This window comes from Dasypus novemcinctus, chromosome 1, assembly GCF_030445035.2.
Source record: "Dasypus novemcinctus isolate mDasNov1 chromosome 1, mDasNov1.1.hap2, whole genome shotgun sequence".
NCBI classification, from domain to species: domain Eukaryota; kingdom Metazoa; phylum Chordata; class Mammalia; order Cingulata; family Dasypodidae; genus Dasypus; species Dasypus novemcinctus.
The window spans coordinates 100,803,730-100,820,249 of NC_080673.1; the positions used below are offsets into that span (position 1 = coordinate 100,803,730).

At 34.7% G+C, this 16,520-nt stretch overlaps 1 protein-coding gene and 1 long non-coding RNA gene across 4 annotated transcripts in view; one reads left to right on the forward strand and one right to left on the reverse strand.

Annotated features, from left to right (window-relative positions):
* EMCN (endomucin) overlaps nucleotides 1-16,520 on the forward strand; it is a 239,097-nt gene that overhangs the window by 26,862 nt on the left and 195,715 nt on the right. The gene's annotated exons all lie outside the window — the stretch shown is intronic.
* LOC111764986 (uncharacterized) overlaps nucleotides 3,939-16,520 on the reverse strand; it is a 65,468-nt gene continuing 52,886 nt past the window's right edge. The window contains exon 3 of the long non-coding RNA XR_009185380.2: nucleotides 3,939-5,132. This is a non-coding gene — a long non-coding RNA (uncharacterized lncRNA). The remainder of the gene's footprint in view (nucleotides 5,133-16,520) is intronic.

Below are 16,520 nucleotides of genomic sequence, written 5' to 3' on the forward strand. Positions count from 1 at the left end.
AGATTCCCATGCCACTGACAACAACAGAAGTGGACAAAGAAGACGACGCAGCAAATATTGAATATTTTTAAAAAAGATTTATTTCTCTCCCCTTCCCCCCCAACCCCGGTTGTCTCTGTGCCTATTTGCTGCGTCTTCTTTCTTTGTCCGCTTCTGTTGTTGTCAGTGGCACGGGTATCTGTGTTTCTTTTTGTTGCATCATCCTTTTCTGTCAGCTTTCCATGTGTGTGGTGCCATTCCTGGGCAGGCTGAACTTTCTTTTGAACTGGGCGGCTCTCCTTACAGGGCACACTCCTTGCACATGGGGCTCCCCTATGCGGGGGACACCCCTGTATGGCAGGGCATTCCTTGCGTGCATCAGCACTGCGCATAGGCCAGCTCCACATGGGTCAAGGAGGCCCAGGATATGAACTGCAGACCTCCCATGTGGTAAATTGGTGCTCTAGATTGCTCTAACCACTGGGCCAAGTCCACTTCCCCAACCTGTGTCTTTTGATTGGAGCGTTTAATCAATTAAGGATTTACTTACATTAAGTAAGTAAATGTTAAGGCTTTACTTACATTAGCCATTCTCTTTTTATCTTTTAACTATTCTTATCAGTAATTATCCTTTTTACACTCTCCTCCAAACCTATCTCCTGTTTTTTTCCTTTCAACCTACATGACTCCCTTTAGTATTTCTTTTTTTTTTTTTAAGATTTAATTATTTATTTAATCCCCACCCTCCCCCAGTTGTCTGTTCTCTGTGTCTATTTGCTGCGTCTTGTTTCTTTTGTCCGCTTCTGTTGTCATCAGCGGCACGGGAAGTGTGGGCGGCGCCATTCCTGGGCAGGCTGCACTTTCTTTCGTGCTGGGCGGCTCTCCTTACGGGGCGCACTCCTTGTGCGTGGGACTCCCCTACACTGGGGAGGGGAGCACCCCTGCGAGGCACGGCACTCCTTGCGCACATCAGCACTGCACATGAGCCAGCTCCACATGGGTCAACGAGGCCCAGGGTTTGAACTGCGGACCTCCCATGTGGTAGACGGATGCCCTAACCACTGGACCAAGTCGGTTTCCCCCTTTAGTATTTCTTGAAGAGCAAGTTTCTTGTTCACAAAGTCTCTTAATTTCTGTTTATCTGTGAATATTTTGAACTCTCCTGGAATATTTTGAATTCCAGCTTTGCAGAATTCTTGGCTGACAGTTTTTTTTTCTTTCAGCACCTTAACTATATCATACCACTGCATTTTTGCCTCCATGATTTCAGATGAAAAATCAACACTTAATCTTATTAAGCTTTCTTATATGTGATAGATCTCTTTTCTATTGCTACTTTCAGTATTCTCTCTTTTTCTTGAGCATTTGATGATTTGATAAATCTATGTCTTGGGATAGGACTGGTAGAATTCATATTGTTTGGATATCCTGTGCTTCTGGAACATGTACATCCATGTCTGATATTTTCAACTATTATTTCCTCCAACACTCCTTCTTTCTGCCCCCTTTCCCTTCTCTTCTCCCTCTGGGATGCCTACAATGTGCTCTCATTCAATTCCCTGCATCCCTGTTGAATTTTTAAAATGTTTTTTCTATCTATTCTGTTATCTTTGTGATTTCAGATATATTATCTCCAACATCACTAATTACTAATTCTTTCCTCTGCTTGTTCAAATCTCCTATTATGTACTTCTAGTGTATTTTTGATTTCTTTCCTTGTGACATTCATCATGATCAAATATGTTTTCTTTTTATGTAAGTTTATATTTTCTTCTGTATGTTCCTCTAGTGGCTTCTTAATATCCTTTATCTCTTCCTCTTTTCATTAAGTTGACTCATGATGTGTATTTGGACCTTTGATTCCCCATTCTGCATCCCCTCCTGTTTTTTTGCTCTTTTTTTTTCCCTTAGTTTTTTCATTAGATTGAGCCATGTCTACCTGTTTCTTAGTATGGTTTGTAATCTTTTTTTGATGTCTAGGAATCTGTTTATGTTGATGGGCTTATTCAGATGGTTGGCTTCCCTTTTTGCTGTAGAGTTTTATTTTGCTTTGGTTTGGTTTAAGTTTCCTTATTAACACTTGGTTCCACTTATTCTATATCCTTGTAGTTGTCTGTATTTCCCTGAAAAAAATTTTAAGGACAAAGAAAAGAAAAAGAATAATAGTAATAATAATAAATTTAAAAAAGATAGGATAGGAACTATAAAGTAGCCAGGAAAAATAAATAAAAAGAAAAATCATGAAAAGTACTAAGGCATAAGAGTAATAAAAATGTGGAATAAAAAATGAAACAAGAAAATAAAGATAGAATATTACAAAAGGCCAGAAAAATGAGAAGAGACAGGAAAAAAAAAAAAAAGACCAAACAAGAGAAAGTAGAATGAAAGCAAAGCAAAGGAAGAGGGAAAAATTAAAGAAAGAAAATGAATAAAGAAACTAAAGAGAAAAAAGAAGGAAAAGGGGGGATAAGGAAACATAAAAGAGAAAATACAAGAAACAAAAACCACCTAGCAAAAACAGGCATCTCTCTTAGAGTACTAGGAAACGTCTCAAGGTGCCAGTGCTCATCAATCAATCACCCTGTAGCCTATCCTCCATGGGTAAGGTACCTGGTTTTATAGAATAAAATAAAGCATAAACAAAATAAAACATTAAAAAAACAAATTAAAATTTAAAAAAATAATATAAAATAACAGATCAAAAGACCTTAAAAAAAATAAAACTTGGTCTCTAAGTTCCCTGTCGCAAGGTACCAACTGGATGCCTGACATCCACTGTATCACTCTCTGGATCCTTTCTCTTAAAGAGTATCAGGGATTGAATCAAGGATCTAGTAGATGTGAGGCCAGAGTTCATTCACTGAGCTGCACCCACTCCACAGTTTAGGTAAGCTTCTGAAAATTTCTCTGCCTCTCCCCTCTCTATCCCTTCACACAATTTAGGTTTCTAACAATTTACAGGTTATCTCTCCTGCCTTCCTTCTCTCCAGGACTATTAGCCCACCCCTTCCCTGACATAGTTCCTTTCTCTCCCAGAGCATGTGGCTGTGACCATTGGCCTGATCTGATCTGACCTCCCCTCTTCCTGGGGCCATTTCAGTGCTGGTTGGGTCTTAATTTTTTATTTTATTTTTTCCCTTCTCTTCTGCCCACCTTATCTACCTTCCCCCTTACATTCTCCCTCTCTGAGTTTGCTGGCAGCCTGTCCCACACTTATTTGCCCTTCAGCTCCCACTTATATTGGTCACTTGCAATCGCTACTTGCTGGGCTGGGTACAGCCAAGATTCAAAGTGGGCTCTCTCTGCTTGCCAGACTCACTAAAGAGAAACCACTCTCCACCCTCCTCCAGACTGCTCTTTCTCCCAGGGAGGAGGACCGTTTTCCCCGTCTTGGTTGTCTGCAGGGAGCCAGGGGTTTTACCGAAGCTTGAGGGAGGGGTATATGTACCATTCCTAGCTATAGGGGCAATTAACTCAAGGTTTTCATTTGGCCTCTTTGTTTCTCTGTCCCTCTTTCTCCTGGATGATGCACAGCACTCTCTCAGTGTGCAGATCCCCAAAGCAGCTCCTTGGATCGCTTCTTACCCTTCCTCTGTTTTTGTGAGAGTTGAGCCCTACTTCCCTACTCCGACACCATCTTCCCAGAAGTCCCCCAGCATCTCTTGAAAATTGATTTAGTGGTGGTAAACAGCCTGCACTTCATGAAAATATTGGAGGCCCTTGGGTTTTTTGCCCATTCTTAAGAAAAGGGCGGATCTATAAAGAACTACAATTTCAAAGACTTTATCAATTAAAAAAGACTTAAGAAACATGAACCATAAAGGAAAGGATTGATACTGATACTTTGATTGCATTAATATTGATAATTCAAAAGACATAGTAGCAAGAGTGAAAAGACAAACACAAATTGCAAATATATAACTGAAAAAATAGAAAATTTGCATCTATACTATAAAGAAAAAGCTATAAATCCGTGAGGAAAATAAAAACAACATCATAAGAAATGACAGACTTTTATAGATACTTCACTTTTGCACAAGAATACAAATACAAGTTTGTTGATAGCATCTTTTAAAATAGACAAAAATTGACAGCTTAAATATTCAAAATTGCAAAATAAATAAGGATATCATGTTTTATTCATTTAAAAAGTACTGTATACAATAATGATAATGAACATATTATAACTATAATCAAACTGAAAAATCTCAAAATATAATACGGAGTAAAACACAAAAGGTACCTACAAGTGTTGCCATTTAAGTGTCAAATCTAAACTATATTATACTTAGATGTTCATACTGGTAGTGAATCTCTAAAGAAAAGCTAGGAATTATTACCACAAAAGTCATTTTATTGGTTACCTCTAGAGTAGTGAGAGAAGGATGGAATTTTTAAGAGAACATTCCAAAAGAGCCTTTGCATTTGCTGGGAAAATTCTCGTTCTTAATCTGTGTCTTGATTACACCAAGGTTTGCTTGAGAATCATTCGTTATATGTATATTTGTATTTTTTTGCATTTTTCAGTCTGTTATCTTTTATAATTGTAACAAAATTTGGAAGAAAGTTAATAAAATGCAGATTCTGAACTTAAGACACAAAATTGAAGCAGGAATCTATTAAAATGGAAAAAAGCAGGCCTCCTTGGGAAGGAATGATAAGAATCTTCAAGATCTTAGGAATGATCAATACTCAGAGGCTTAATCAGAAAGTCTCAAGAAATATCAAGAGAAGAAATCTGTGGAGAGAAGTGTCAACAGGCTTCTGAAGCATTGTGTGACAACACCAAACTAATTTTAGCAAATAAATCTGCATTGTCATGAGTAGTACTCTGTTTATGGGCTCTCCATTTCCCAACATCTCTAGAACAAATCTACTGTGAACAGGGCTGCTGTACTGTAAACTTTTAAACTTAAATTCAACTATTACAATTTTCTTTCAAACTCTTTTTGTTATTCTCCTGCATTTCAGTTTCTCGTTCACCATTAATACTTATTTTGAGTCAAAAGTCTTCCATGTAAAATTCATTCCAGCTCAGATTGGTCCCTTCTCACTGAAGAAGCTTCTGTCAGACTTTGAATTGTTTGAAGTTAAAAGCATTCATCGTCTCTAATTAGTAATGCATTTGTTGATTTGTCTTCAATGGGATTCATCTAAGTCAGAGTAGAAGAGATAATTTTTTAAAATTTTTTATCATGTTGAGAACTGATAAAGCATTCATGAGAAATTCTTATGAGGAAAGCTAAGTGCCTTGTTGTCTACAAAATCATTTGATTTGGTAGCACATCTGACTTTATATTTTAATAACACTAAAGCCATATTTTTAAATTAAATGATGAGGGTTCAAGAAATGCTTTTATATATGTTATCTCTTTATTTCTACAAAACCCTAAAAAGTAGGTAAAATGTGCTAGCTATTTTCAACTTATAGAATTTAAATGTTTAAGGGATTTTAATTAATAAAATGTATAATTAGGATGAAATAGTACTCTAAGAGTCCCCTAAAGTGATTGTTAAACTTGCTATATTAACAAATACAATAAAATTTGTACATTGAAATTATAAGCTTAATAAAGATACTGATTTTTTTATTCTTTGACTTTAAAAAATTGAATTTTAACTTCTAAAGCCTAGTTAGCCTTTGAAAAATCTTTTTTGCACATAAAAAATATACTTAGGAACCTCACAAATTACATTCAAAACTTGAAGAATGTATTTGTAAAATATACATTAAATATAATACTAATAGCTTGAGTATAAGAAACATAAGTGAATTCCTTGAATCAATAAGGGAAGGAAGTAATTATTTTTTTTGCCATCACCTGACACAGAACTACATGGTAGGTACTCAGTAGATGTCTATGTTAGATTAATACAAAAGATGCATGAAGTGTTCAAGTGTTTGATGTAAGAATTGTATGTATAGGAATTGATGGGACTATTAAGGTATCATATAGATAATACAACCTGAGTTGAGCATTAAAGAAAGAAAATATGTTTTCTCTAAAAGTTCTAGGAAATAAAGAAGAGGGAACAATATGAGTGAAGCTACAGAGTGGGAAATAAAATTGCCATATTTAAGGGACAGCAATGAAACCAGTTTCTCTGGTGAAGGAGTGTTTTTAGTTTGCTAAAAGCTGCCAAAGCAATATACCAGAAATGAATTGGCTTTTACAATGGTGATATATGAACTTAAACAGTTCTAAGACTATGAAAGTGTTCAAATCAAGGCATTATCATAAAATACTTTATCTCAGAGCTGTAGTTATGGGTGATCAGGCACATGGCAGCATCTGCTCATCCCTCCCCTCTCCTCCCTGCCTTGTTGCTTTCAGTTTATGGCTAAAGTGGCCTCCTCTCGCTTCTGTGTTTCATTGATTTCAGCTTGTGGATTTTTCCCACTGAGCTCCTGTCTGTCTCTGCCACCTTTTTCTGTGTCTGTGGCTTTTTATTCCAGCATTTATAAAGGACTCCAGTAAGAGAATTAAGCACCACCCTGGGCCTGTAATCTAAACAGAGGCCCTTAACTGAAGTGATTTGGTCAAAAGTTCCCACCTATGTTCACAGAAATGGATTAGTTTGAGAACATAATTTTCTGGGGTCCACAAAAGACTTAAACCACCACAGGGCACAATGGGAAATTAAAGCGGAGATCTTTGATTTATAAACAAAATTTTGAGGTTTCTTCTAGGATAAAGAGATTCACTGCTTAAATCTAATAATCTCTGTTCTTGAAGGTAATTCAACAAATTATAAGTATTGTGATAGCCTCTCTCCAAGATGATCTTCAGTGGTCCTCACCTCCAAGTATTCACATCTGTAAGTAGTCCCGTCCTATACCAAATCAGGGCTAGACTGTGATCAATAGAGTATGGTAGAAGTGTTGTGATACTTCCAAGGCAAGATAGTAAAAGCATTACAGCTTCCATGTTTGCCTCTTGGATTGCTCTTTCTTGGGAAAGTACTGGTCCATGTTGTGAGAACAATCAGGTAGGCTTATGGAGATAACTGGTTGGAACAAAAACAGAGGCCTTCCACCAAGAATCAGCATCAACTCTCCAGCAATGTGAATAAGCCACCTTTTAAAATTTAAATGGATCCTCCACCTGCCATCAGCTAATTGAAGCCCCCTCAGACTGCAGTCTTGTGGGAGAAACCAAGGCAGAACTGGTTAGCAAAGCGGCTCTCAAATTGCTGACACACAGAACCTGTGAGAGATGAGTTATTAATCACATAGCAATGGATAGTTAACACAAGTATTATCACTTAAAACTTGAAATGCATTCAAGTTTTTGACACAGTTTGATTGTCAGTCAGATGACACAAAATTAGACTCCCTTTATCAAGGGGATTTTTCTAGATTGAAGGGTTTCTTCTTTTCTCTCAAGCTATATCCTAAGTAAATATCCAGTTAATGTTGGCTGAATTTATTTAATTGATCAATTGTTTAGTTACTCCATTAAGCCAAAAATATCTTTAGGATTATATATCTTGTATTTTGAGTTACGGAAGTTCAGAGTTTTTATTTACCATTGAAGAACTAGTGCAGACTGAACCAGAACAATGTTTTAATATTTTTTGTAGTACTTTATTTATAATAATACCAATAAATTTATAAACAATACAGTTAATTCTATGTTATTCCAACATAGATAATTTAAAATATTAATATATACTCTAATTATAGAAGGTATCATGTTATTTTGGTGGCATATATATTTTAACAATGAATTTTGCTTCAGATTATAATTTTCATTTCTTAATGTGCCTACACAAGAGTTAATTTATTCATGAACTAGTTGTCCATTTATCTTTCTCTGAATATTAAGAAAGTGATTACTGACTGTTGTCATCTAATGAAACATAAGAAATTTTGGGGTGAAATTCTCTTCTCTTTCATTCACATATTGGGAACTTAAGATAGTGAGACAAATGATACAGAAACTTAAGTTTGGAGAGATTTAATTTAGTGCCACAGATTGTTTCTTTAGATTAAACTAAGTATTCCAACAGTTTTTCCTTCTCTTCATGGAATCCAATTTATGCTTTTATTAGCATAGTTGTTCTTCTTTGACAACTTTGCCCCTATTTGTTTAAAATGCAGAGATCAAAGCTGAATCCATGTTGTAATAACTAACCAATATTGAGCAAATAACAATAATTACTTCTTAAGTCTTATATAGAGTGATCTCATTACTATAGTTCCATTTGTGAGTAAGATTTTAAAATAAAATATCATAATTATGATTCATTGCCTGCTTGGAGTTTCCTTTGGCATTATGTCTTTTCCTGCTGTATTTGTTCTTATACTCTTTACTAAATTTGCATATTGTTTGCTTTGGTCCCTATGTTGTTTACTTTATATTGATCCCTATCAAACTTCATGCTATAAATGGGCATTAATTTCTCTATTGTTTATTGTCAACTTCCTATTATCTAAGATATTAAAGATTCAGTTGAACTATCACTTTAAAAATTGATATGAATTTTTTTTTACAGAAACATCAGAATCCTTTGAAATTCTAGGTTTTTTTCCTAGATAGACTCTCTCCATTTACTGCTTGTAATTTGGTCTAGTTCATTGATGGTAATGTCAGCTGAGACAAAAATTAAAAGTGTTGCTTAAGATTAGTTTATTCCAGGCCCTATGTATCTCCTTTTTTTTTAAATATAATATTGTTTCCACATAGGCTGTTGACACAATAGATAATTATTATTAATACCTATTTTATCAGTCCCTAAAATAACTCTGTTTGATCATGATCATTCAAAATGAAAGGGCTTAGCTTAGCTTTGCACTCATTGACTTAGATTTTTTAAAGGAAGGGGGAATACTGCATGTTAGCTTGAAAAAAAAAGAGGAAGGAGAAAAAATGGAGTTGGGACTTACTTTGTGTCATATGAAAAAACTATAATTCAGTGCATGACAACAAACTGTATAAATGATTTGGTGGCCTTAAAAAACTTTCACCTAGATCAGTATTTCCATTGTGTAGAACGGGCAACTACCATGCTTGTGATAATTTTAGGCATAAATGGCTATGGAGCTAAATAGCATTGACTCAAATCTCGATTATACTTCCAGTTATCTAAAGGAGAACGTGGATGTTTAGAGTTCTTCTGTCTTTACCATGCCCTAACACTCACTAATGCCACTTGTCAACACAGAGAGGACAGGACTCAAGTATAGATCCATCACAGTGAATGCTTTTTATCCAGAATACAACAGTTTCTTTACCTACAATTTATTTTTACGGTAGTGGACCGTTATCTTCTTTTCCTTTTTGCTAGTATTTAAGTGTATATATATATACTCAAACACTGAGCTACATTCACTCTTGAATTAGAATTGGTATTTTCATTTATTTGTTTTGTTTTTAGGGGGTACTAGGAATCCAACCCAGGACCTTGTACATGCAAAGTAGGCACTCAATCACTTGAGCTCTATCCACTCACCTAAAATATTTCCTTTTAAAAATGAATTTAAATTTTGAAAAGTGAGTTGGTTTTTAAGAAAAACAGTAAGGAAATAATAGTAGATAGTGTATAACATGAAAAAAATCATAAATGTGGTACAGGAATAAACGAAGTTTAGGACAAACTTTCCTGGAAATTAAACAATAGGAAATGATTACAGATATAGCTGGCATATCCTTTGCTAGCTCTTTTTTTTCCCTAGGACCCTACTAAAATGAGGAAGAGTTTTGAGAGTACTTAGGGAGTTGGTAAATGACTATGGTGAATTTAGCAAATATGTTTTATTTCAACCTTTATCACCCAGGAGAATATGAGGTATAATGCTTTCAGATGTTACATAAATCTCACTAGAAATAAGAAAATACCAAGAACAAAGGAAATGCTCCATGAATTATCCCCAGGGATAATTAAAAGGGATCTTATAACAGAAAAAAGAAAAATCATAAAGTCAAATGTATCCAGTTTTCAAGAACTATTGAGGTCAGAAAAGGCATAAAATAGTAATTCAACTAAGGAATGATGATTTACAAATTTAAATCCCAAAATTTTATTTTGATCTGTAGTTTCAAGAGGAAATCATATGGTTAATATGAATTCAACCCATATTTTTATAACAGGTGGTAATATTATTTAAACTGATAGCTCAGAATAATTGTCAGATTTTGAGGATTCTGGCTTTTCAGAAAACTCTAATGCATTTAGCACTCAATAAGCACTTATTAGAGCCTTTTGTCAAAAACTGAAATAGTAGCTCAAGATACATAGATAATGTTAATGCTTAAAAATGGATCATTCTTGTATATTTTCACAGGATGACTCTAATTCAATAAAGATGTTTATATAGCACAGTGCCTTTCTTAGGTATTCTGGATAAAAGAAATGAATTATATATTGATGATAATGTGAGATTGTATCTATTGGTTTTCTCTTATTTACATCTTTATCACTCTGTCAGGAAGGTAAATTTAATTTTTCTGGCATAAATTAGTCTACAACACTAGAAAATACTAGTTTATAAACATCAGTTCTGATCTAATGCTAGCCCTTACACAGGAAAACACTATTGCTTAAACTGATGCATCTCAGAGTTAAGTAATTATTGTTGCTACATTGAAGTGCTTATTCTATAGCTACAAAACTATTTGTTCTCATTATCTATACTGCCATATTCTTAAGGAAATAATTTATAGCCAACACCATCTCGAATAATTTTCCATAGAACAAATTCACAATCATCCTCTTCACAGCAAACACGTAATTGTGACTCAGCAGATTTGATTCTGAGTCTAGTAAAGAGCATTTATTCAAGTCAGAAAATTATTTTATGTAACTCAAATGCCATCTTGTATTTTCCATCCTTTAATATATAAATATGTTTGGATTGAACACTATTCTGCATTCTAGGAAAAAGCCCAATGTCTTAAATTTCTGCAAATCCCTTGTGACAGAAGGAGGATTAAGTTCTCGTGTTCACCTCTTTTTCCAACTTCCCGCATCTGTCAAATCTTGTACTCCACTTGGTTTCTTGTGGCATTTCTTGTGAGTTGACAACAATCTGAATATAGTTCCCCTTTCCTCCACGCATATCCAGAAAATCCACTTAAAATCTTGGTGTGTATTTGTAGACATTATGTGTAGTAGCAGACTTTACTGAAGGACAGGGAGTTTACATCACAGTAAGCAAAGCTCAGGGTGAGTTTTAGATTCCTCTCATCTTAAAATTCCTTTGAGCACTCCATCTTTTTTCTTGGCCTCTTCTATCCCCTTTTTCCATTTCTCTCTTCTGTTCTCTCACTCTTAGGCATTAAAAAAAAAAAGTAGTCTCCATTTTCTTGGGCAGAGAAATTCAGTACTCTCTAACCCCTTTCCTTATACTTAGGTCTGAATATACTACTGAATATGCAAAATTGCCTGACTGTTTTATAGATAAACATTGTTTTCTCCCTCATCCTTGTCTTGACATTTGGGAAGGGATTTGGGGGTAGTTTACTCTTCTAGTTAAAATTGACCAATATCATACAACAGAGGACTAATTTTTTAAAATGAGGCAAGTTTGAATTGCTTGATAAGCAAAAGTATACAGTTTACTTCTTGCCATCCTTCTCTTTAAATACGGATTTCTTTATTTCTCATAGTATCAGAAGAGTAAATACTTCCAACAGATTTTGATAGCATATATGAAAAGTGTCTCTTGCCTACTATTAAACAGGAAAATCTTTTGTTGCAATGTTCAGTGTAAATTCTTTATTCTTCCAAAGGCTGCATCTGTCCCACAATATATAGAGTTATTTTTAAATGTGTTATATTTAATTAACCCACCACAAGTGCCTCCTTTGATGGCATCCTAATAGAATGGTTCAAAATATTTTTAATCTGGAAAATATAACATATTAAATCTAGTCTCTAAAATGAGAAAGTAGACACCATGACTTCTTCTGTGTTTACTGAAACATATAAGGTGGGCTTCTGCTGAGCATACAGTTTAGAGTAGTTTTTCCAACTCTGATGTGGAGATAACTATGGGGAAACAGATTCAGAGAAATAATATATGCTTTTTGTCCTAACATTTAGAAATTGTATATACTGGAACCAAAAATGGCTGGAAATCTCCTGTTCTGAGAGGTATTACTTATTTTTTAAAAAATCCTAATACACATTTTTTTTTCACATACACTATTCTTTTTTTATTATCTTTTTTTAAAGATACATAGATCACACAAAATATTACATTAAAAAATATAAGAGGTTCCTGGACATACTTATTTGTTTTAAGTATGAAAAGTATGAGCCCTCAGTGTTTGAAGAGTATCCCCATTTGCATGGAATGAATAAGATGAGATTTCAAATTCTAGCTAAGTCCTCTGATGTCATATGAAACCTTCAGTCAAATTAAATTATTTATATGTTAGTGGGAAGATCCAAGGTGAAGTGGTCCCAAAATTTTTGGAGGATCAATATCTCATTAACATGGAAAAAACTGTGAACACCACCAGTAAAATAGCAATTGCACTGATTAACTGACAAAACAGATAAAATATTAAATATCTAGCAATTTTTAAAAATAATTGTATTTTCAAAATAGCATCTACTTGTATTTAAAAAATGGTAGCATATACGTGCAAATCATTTTAAATACACACATAATATTTTGTGTAAATATGGATTCAAAAATCCCCGTTAGAAACTCTATAGACCCCAATAGTCCAATGCCCAAAGAATGGTAACAATCAATACAGGGCATATGGAATTTAAACATACAAAATATCTTTCTTCCACTACATAAATAATCTTGCAGGTTTTCTTTTTTTCTATTCTGAAATCTTTCTGTTCTGCTATTATAATTACAGTTGCTGGGGGAAAATGGTATACAGATATTAGAGAAAGAGAATATAAATAATTTATGAAATCTGGCAAAGGGGTTGGCAAAGTCAGGACAAAATTGGAAGACTCCGGCTGTGATTTAGGGAATAGTTCAAATTTTTCTCAGAAAGATTTCATTGGTCTAAACCTACTAACTGGGTTGGAGATGGCCCTGTAACTAGTTAATCAAGTATTTAGGGGCAGTATTAGCAAGAAACATAAATTTACCTGACCTATTGTTACAGCACTAAAGCAGATTTCATCCTATTAAGTTTTTAATCAGGATAAATTCAAGTGTAATCCAGATGTCAGCTGAACCGCTCACCTTTTTACATGTATTAATCTTTTGACCTTCACAAAAACCTATAACGTAGGTTTCTGTAAGTTAAAAACTAATGCTAGGAAGTGAAACAATTTGCCTAAGACAAAAGATGGCAGGTGGTAGGCCTGTACTCAAACTGGGCAATCTAACTCCAAAACCCTGCTATTGTCCACTCCCTCACTAAACTGTCCCTTTGCTTTACCTCTTAGTAACAGATCATTCTCCATTTATTATCAACTATTCCATTTATAGAGAAGACTGGATATATCTGTTTAAAAAATAATTTTGCATGCAAATGACAGAGGGCAAAGTAGTTCTTTGACATGATCAAGGTGGAGTAATTGGTGATTTTGCTACAAAAGTGAGACCAGACAATATCAAAACAAGAAAGAAAAATATCTTATTTGTTTTTTGGGTCTTTTTTTGCAATATTGCCTAAGTCCAGGACAAGTTCCAACCAAAACAAACAGAACACAGAAAGAATCATACCTTAGAAAACCCTCATAAGTTCTGCATGGGTCATCAATATTGCAACAAAAATTGACTGCCCAAATTTTTAAATATAGTAAAATTGTCTCACATAATGTTCTAATGATGGATGAGATGACACCTTGAGCTAAGACATTTGTTTTGTTTTGTTTAATAATCCTTAAAGGGTGGGATGGGTAGCATTTGAGTTTGCTAGGCTGCAGAAATGCAATATACCATAATGGGTTTGCTTTTTCAATGAGAAATCATTTGCTTACAGGATTACAGTTCTGAAGCCCTGAAAATACCCAAACAAAGGCACCATCATGCAAAGCTTCCTCCCTTCTCTTCCAGGTTTCCTTGCTTCTGCTTCTAGCTTCTTCTGGCTTTCTCTCTCAGCTTCTGCATGTTTCTCTATATTCATCCTATTTATGAAGGACTCCAGTAAGAGGATTAAGACCCACCTTGAGGCAGGCCTTACTGCAATAACCTAACCAAAAAGTCCTACTCACAATAGGTTTGCATGCACAGGAATGGATTGCTTCTAAGAATGTGATCTTCTGGGTTCCACCCAGCTCAAACTGTCACAATTGGTGACATCCAAATGTTCATCAAGGTTTCTCCCTTTTCATAATTGACATACTCTAATTAGTCACATTTATTTTTACAACTACCAGGAATATCATAAGAAAAACAAAAGGTGGGACTCTAAAGTCATTAGAGTATTAAAGTAGTAGCATAACAATATTGCATCACATACAATATGACATTGTTTTAAGATTCTAGTGAACATAAAGAGAAGAACATGGAAGGTGGGATTACCTGAGATTGAATAAGGCTGAAAGCCCTTCTAATTCTGCATCTTAACAAGTTGCAATCAGTTACTATGGCTCCAGTTTCTTCAACTATAAAGTGGAAATAATATTTTAGCTGTTTCAAAAAACTGTTTGAATGTTGTTAAATGATATATAGGGAATTACAATTATTGTTGCATGTGCTTGCTTTCTTGAGATATCTATCATTTAAAGTTTACTCCCTTCAAATTGCTCTTTTTAGGTCAGGGAAAGATTACCTTTCAGGTCTCAGAAGATAGAAATGGCACTTATGTCTTTTGTTTTACCCCTTAAAACAAAAAATATAGTCTTTCAACTGATATAAATTAAAGAGCATTTTACTCAACTGGAAAATCTTTTAAGTTTAGACAAACAAAATTAGATTGTACAACAAGTGAGGCCTCTCAAACTCAGCCAAATATCATTTTCCCAATCCAAATACAATGTAGTAGACTAATTTTTGAGGTTCAGTTGTCAATTATTAAATACACTCACACACACACATACACACAAATTAGTGAAAGGGAGTCAACTAGCCTGTGGGATATGGGCTCTGTGCGTTCACATAGTAATTAATTTACCTATACAAAATGCTCATTGTATTATACTTTGTATGTTGAATGGAAAATTCTATACCAAAACATTCTAAATGGCTATTTCTTTAAAATACAGAATTTCTTTTTGGGTCCAGATTTTTCCCAGGTAACATGTTAATTACTTTGTAAGGTCATTGTGTATAACTGCTAAAATGCAAGCATCATCTTAGAATTTATAAATGCAACTTATTACTTGACATAATGCATACTTATTTTATAGTTTAATCTTAGAGGTAATATTATTTTATAGTTGAAAAGACATGTTTCAAAAGTCACTTCTTATAAATAAACTGATAATTAAACAGGGTTACATACCTAACTGATGTCAGAACTTTCCCTTCACTTCCTGTCTTGTCTTATCATTATTCATTATTCTAAACTGATATGATCTTGTGGTAAAAATTGTCTAGTGAGACCTTCCATGTTTCTGAAGAAATGCCCAGTAGAACTTATAGTTTAGAACCCAACTTTTCGAGTGGCTACACTTCGGTGTCATAGCAAAGCAAGGCACAGTGGAAAAGAATGTTGGGATGGTTTTTGTGACAGTTTGAAGTTATTTTATGAATCCCAAAAAGAAAAAAACTTATGTTCTTGAACTAATCCATTCCTGTGGTGTGGGGCCCTTTTGATTGGACTCTCTCAGTGAGGTATGACTCAGGTTGGGTCTCCACCCTCTTACTGGGACCTTATATAATTGGAGACACAGAGAGAAAGACACAGAGAGTGAAAGGAAGCTGTTGTTTTTGATCCTGTCATATGAAAGAGGACTTCAGGATTTCTGGCAGCCAAAGTTTAAGCGTGAAGCCCTCAAGAGGTTGGGCTGATACAGAGCAACTCAAGGCTAAAGAGACAAGTCATATGCCTGGTAGCCCACACGTGAACTTAAGAAGAAAGTGGAGCAGCCAACACTGACACAGGAGGCCCAGAAAGAGACAAGTTATCTATGCCTTGTTGCACTCAGCTGAGCTCCATGAGATGGTAGATTCTGGAGGGGAAGGCAGGGAGTTGGCAGAATCACCCACCATCTTCACCATATGGCAGGACACCAGGATCATCAGTAGATGACTTTGGTGAGAAAGTATCTCTGATGGTGCTTTGATTTGGACATTTCACAACCTTGGAACTGGAAGTTTTTACTCTAATAAATTTCTCATTATAAAAGCCAACCCATTTCTGGTACTTTTCATCAGTAGCCCTGTAACAAACTGAGAGAGCCCAGGTCTGTTTGTCTCTTTTCCATGGCTTTCCCACTCCTATAAATATTAAATATAACCTGTGCAATTCTAGACCTCAATGAATTGAAACTCCTTAATCAAAACTGGTAAAATATACAAAAAATTCTCCTTATTATACAGTCTATAATCTAAAAATATTTCATTATTATAGACCATGATTTGTTTTAAAAATCTCAGGTATGTGAAGGAGACACAATTGTATCACCCCAAAATTTCAAAGCTGGGGGAGTGAAGGCAATTGGCCTTGTAC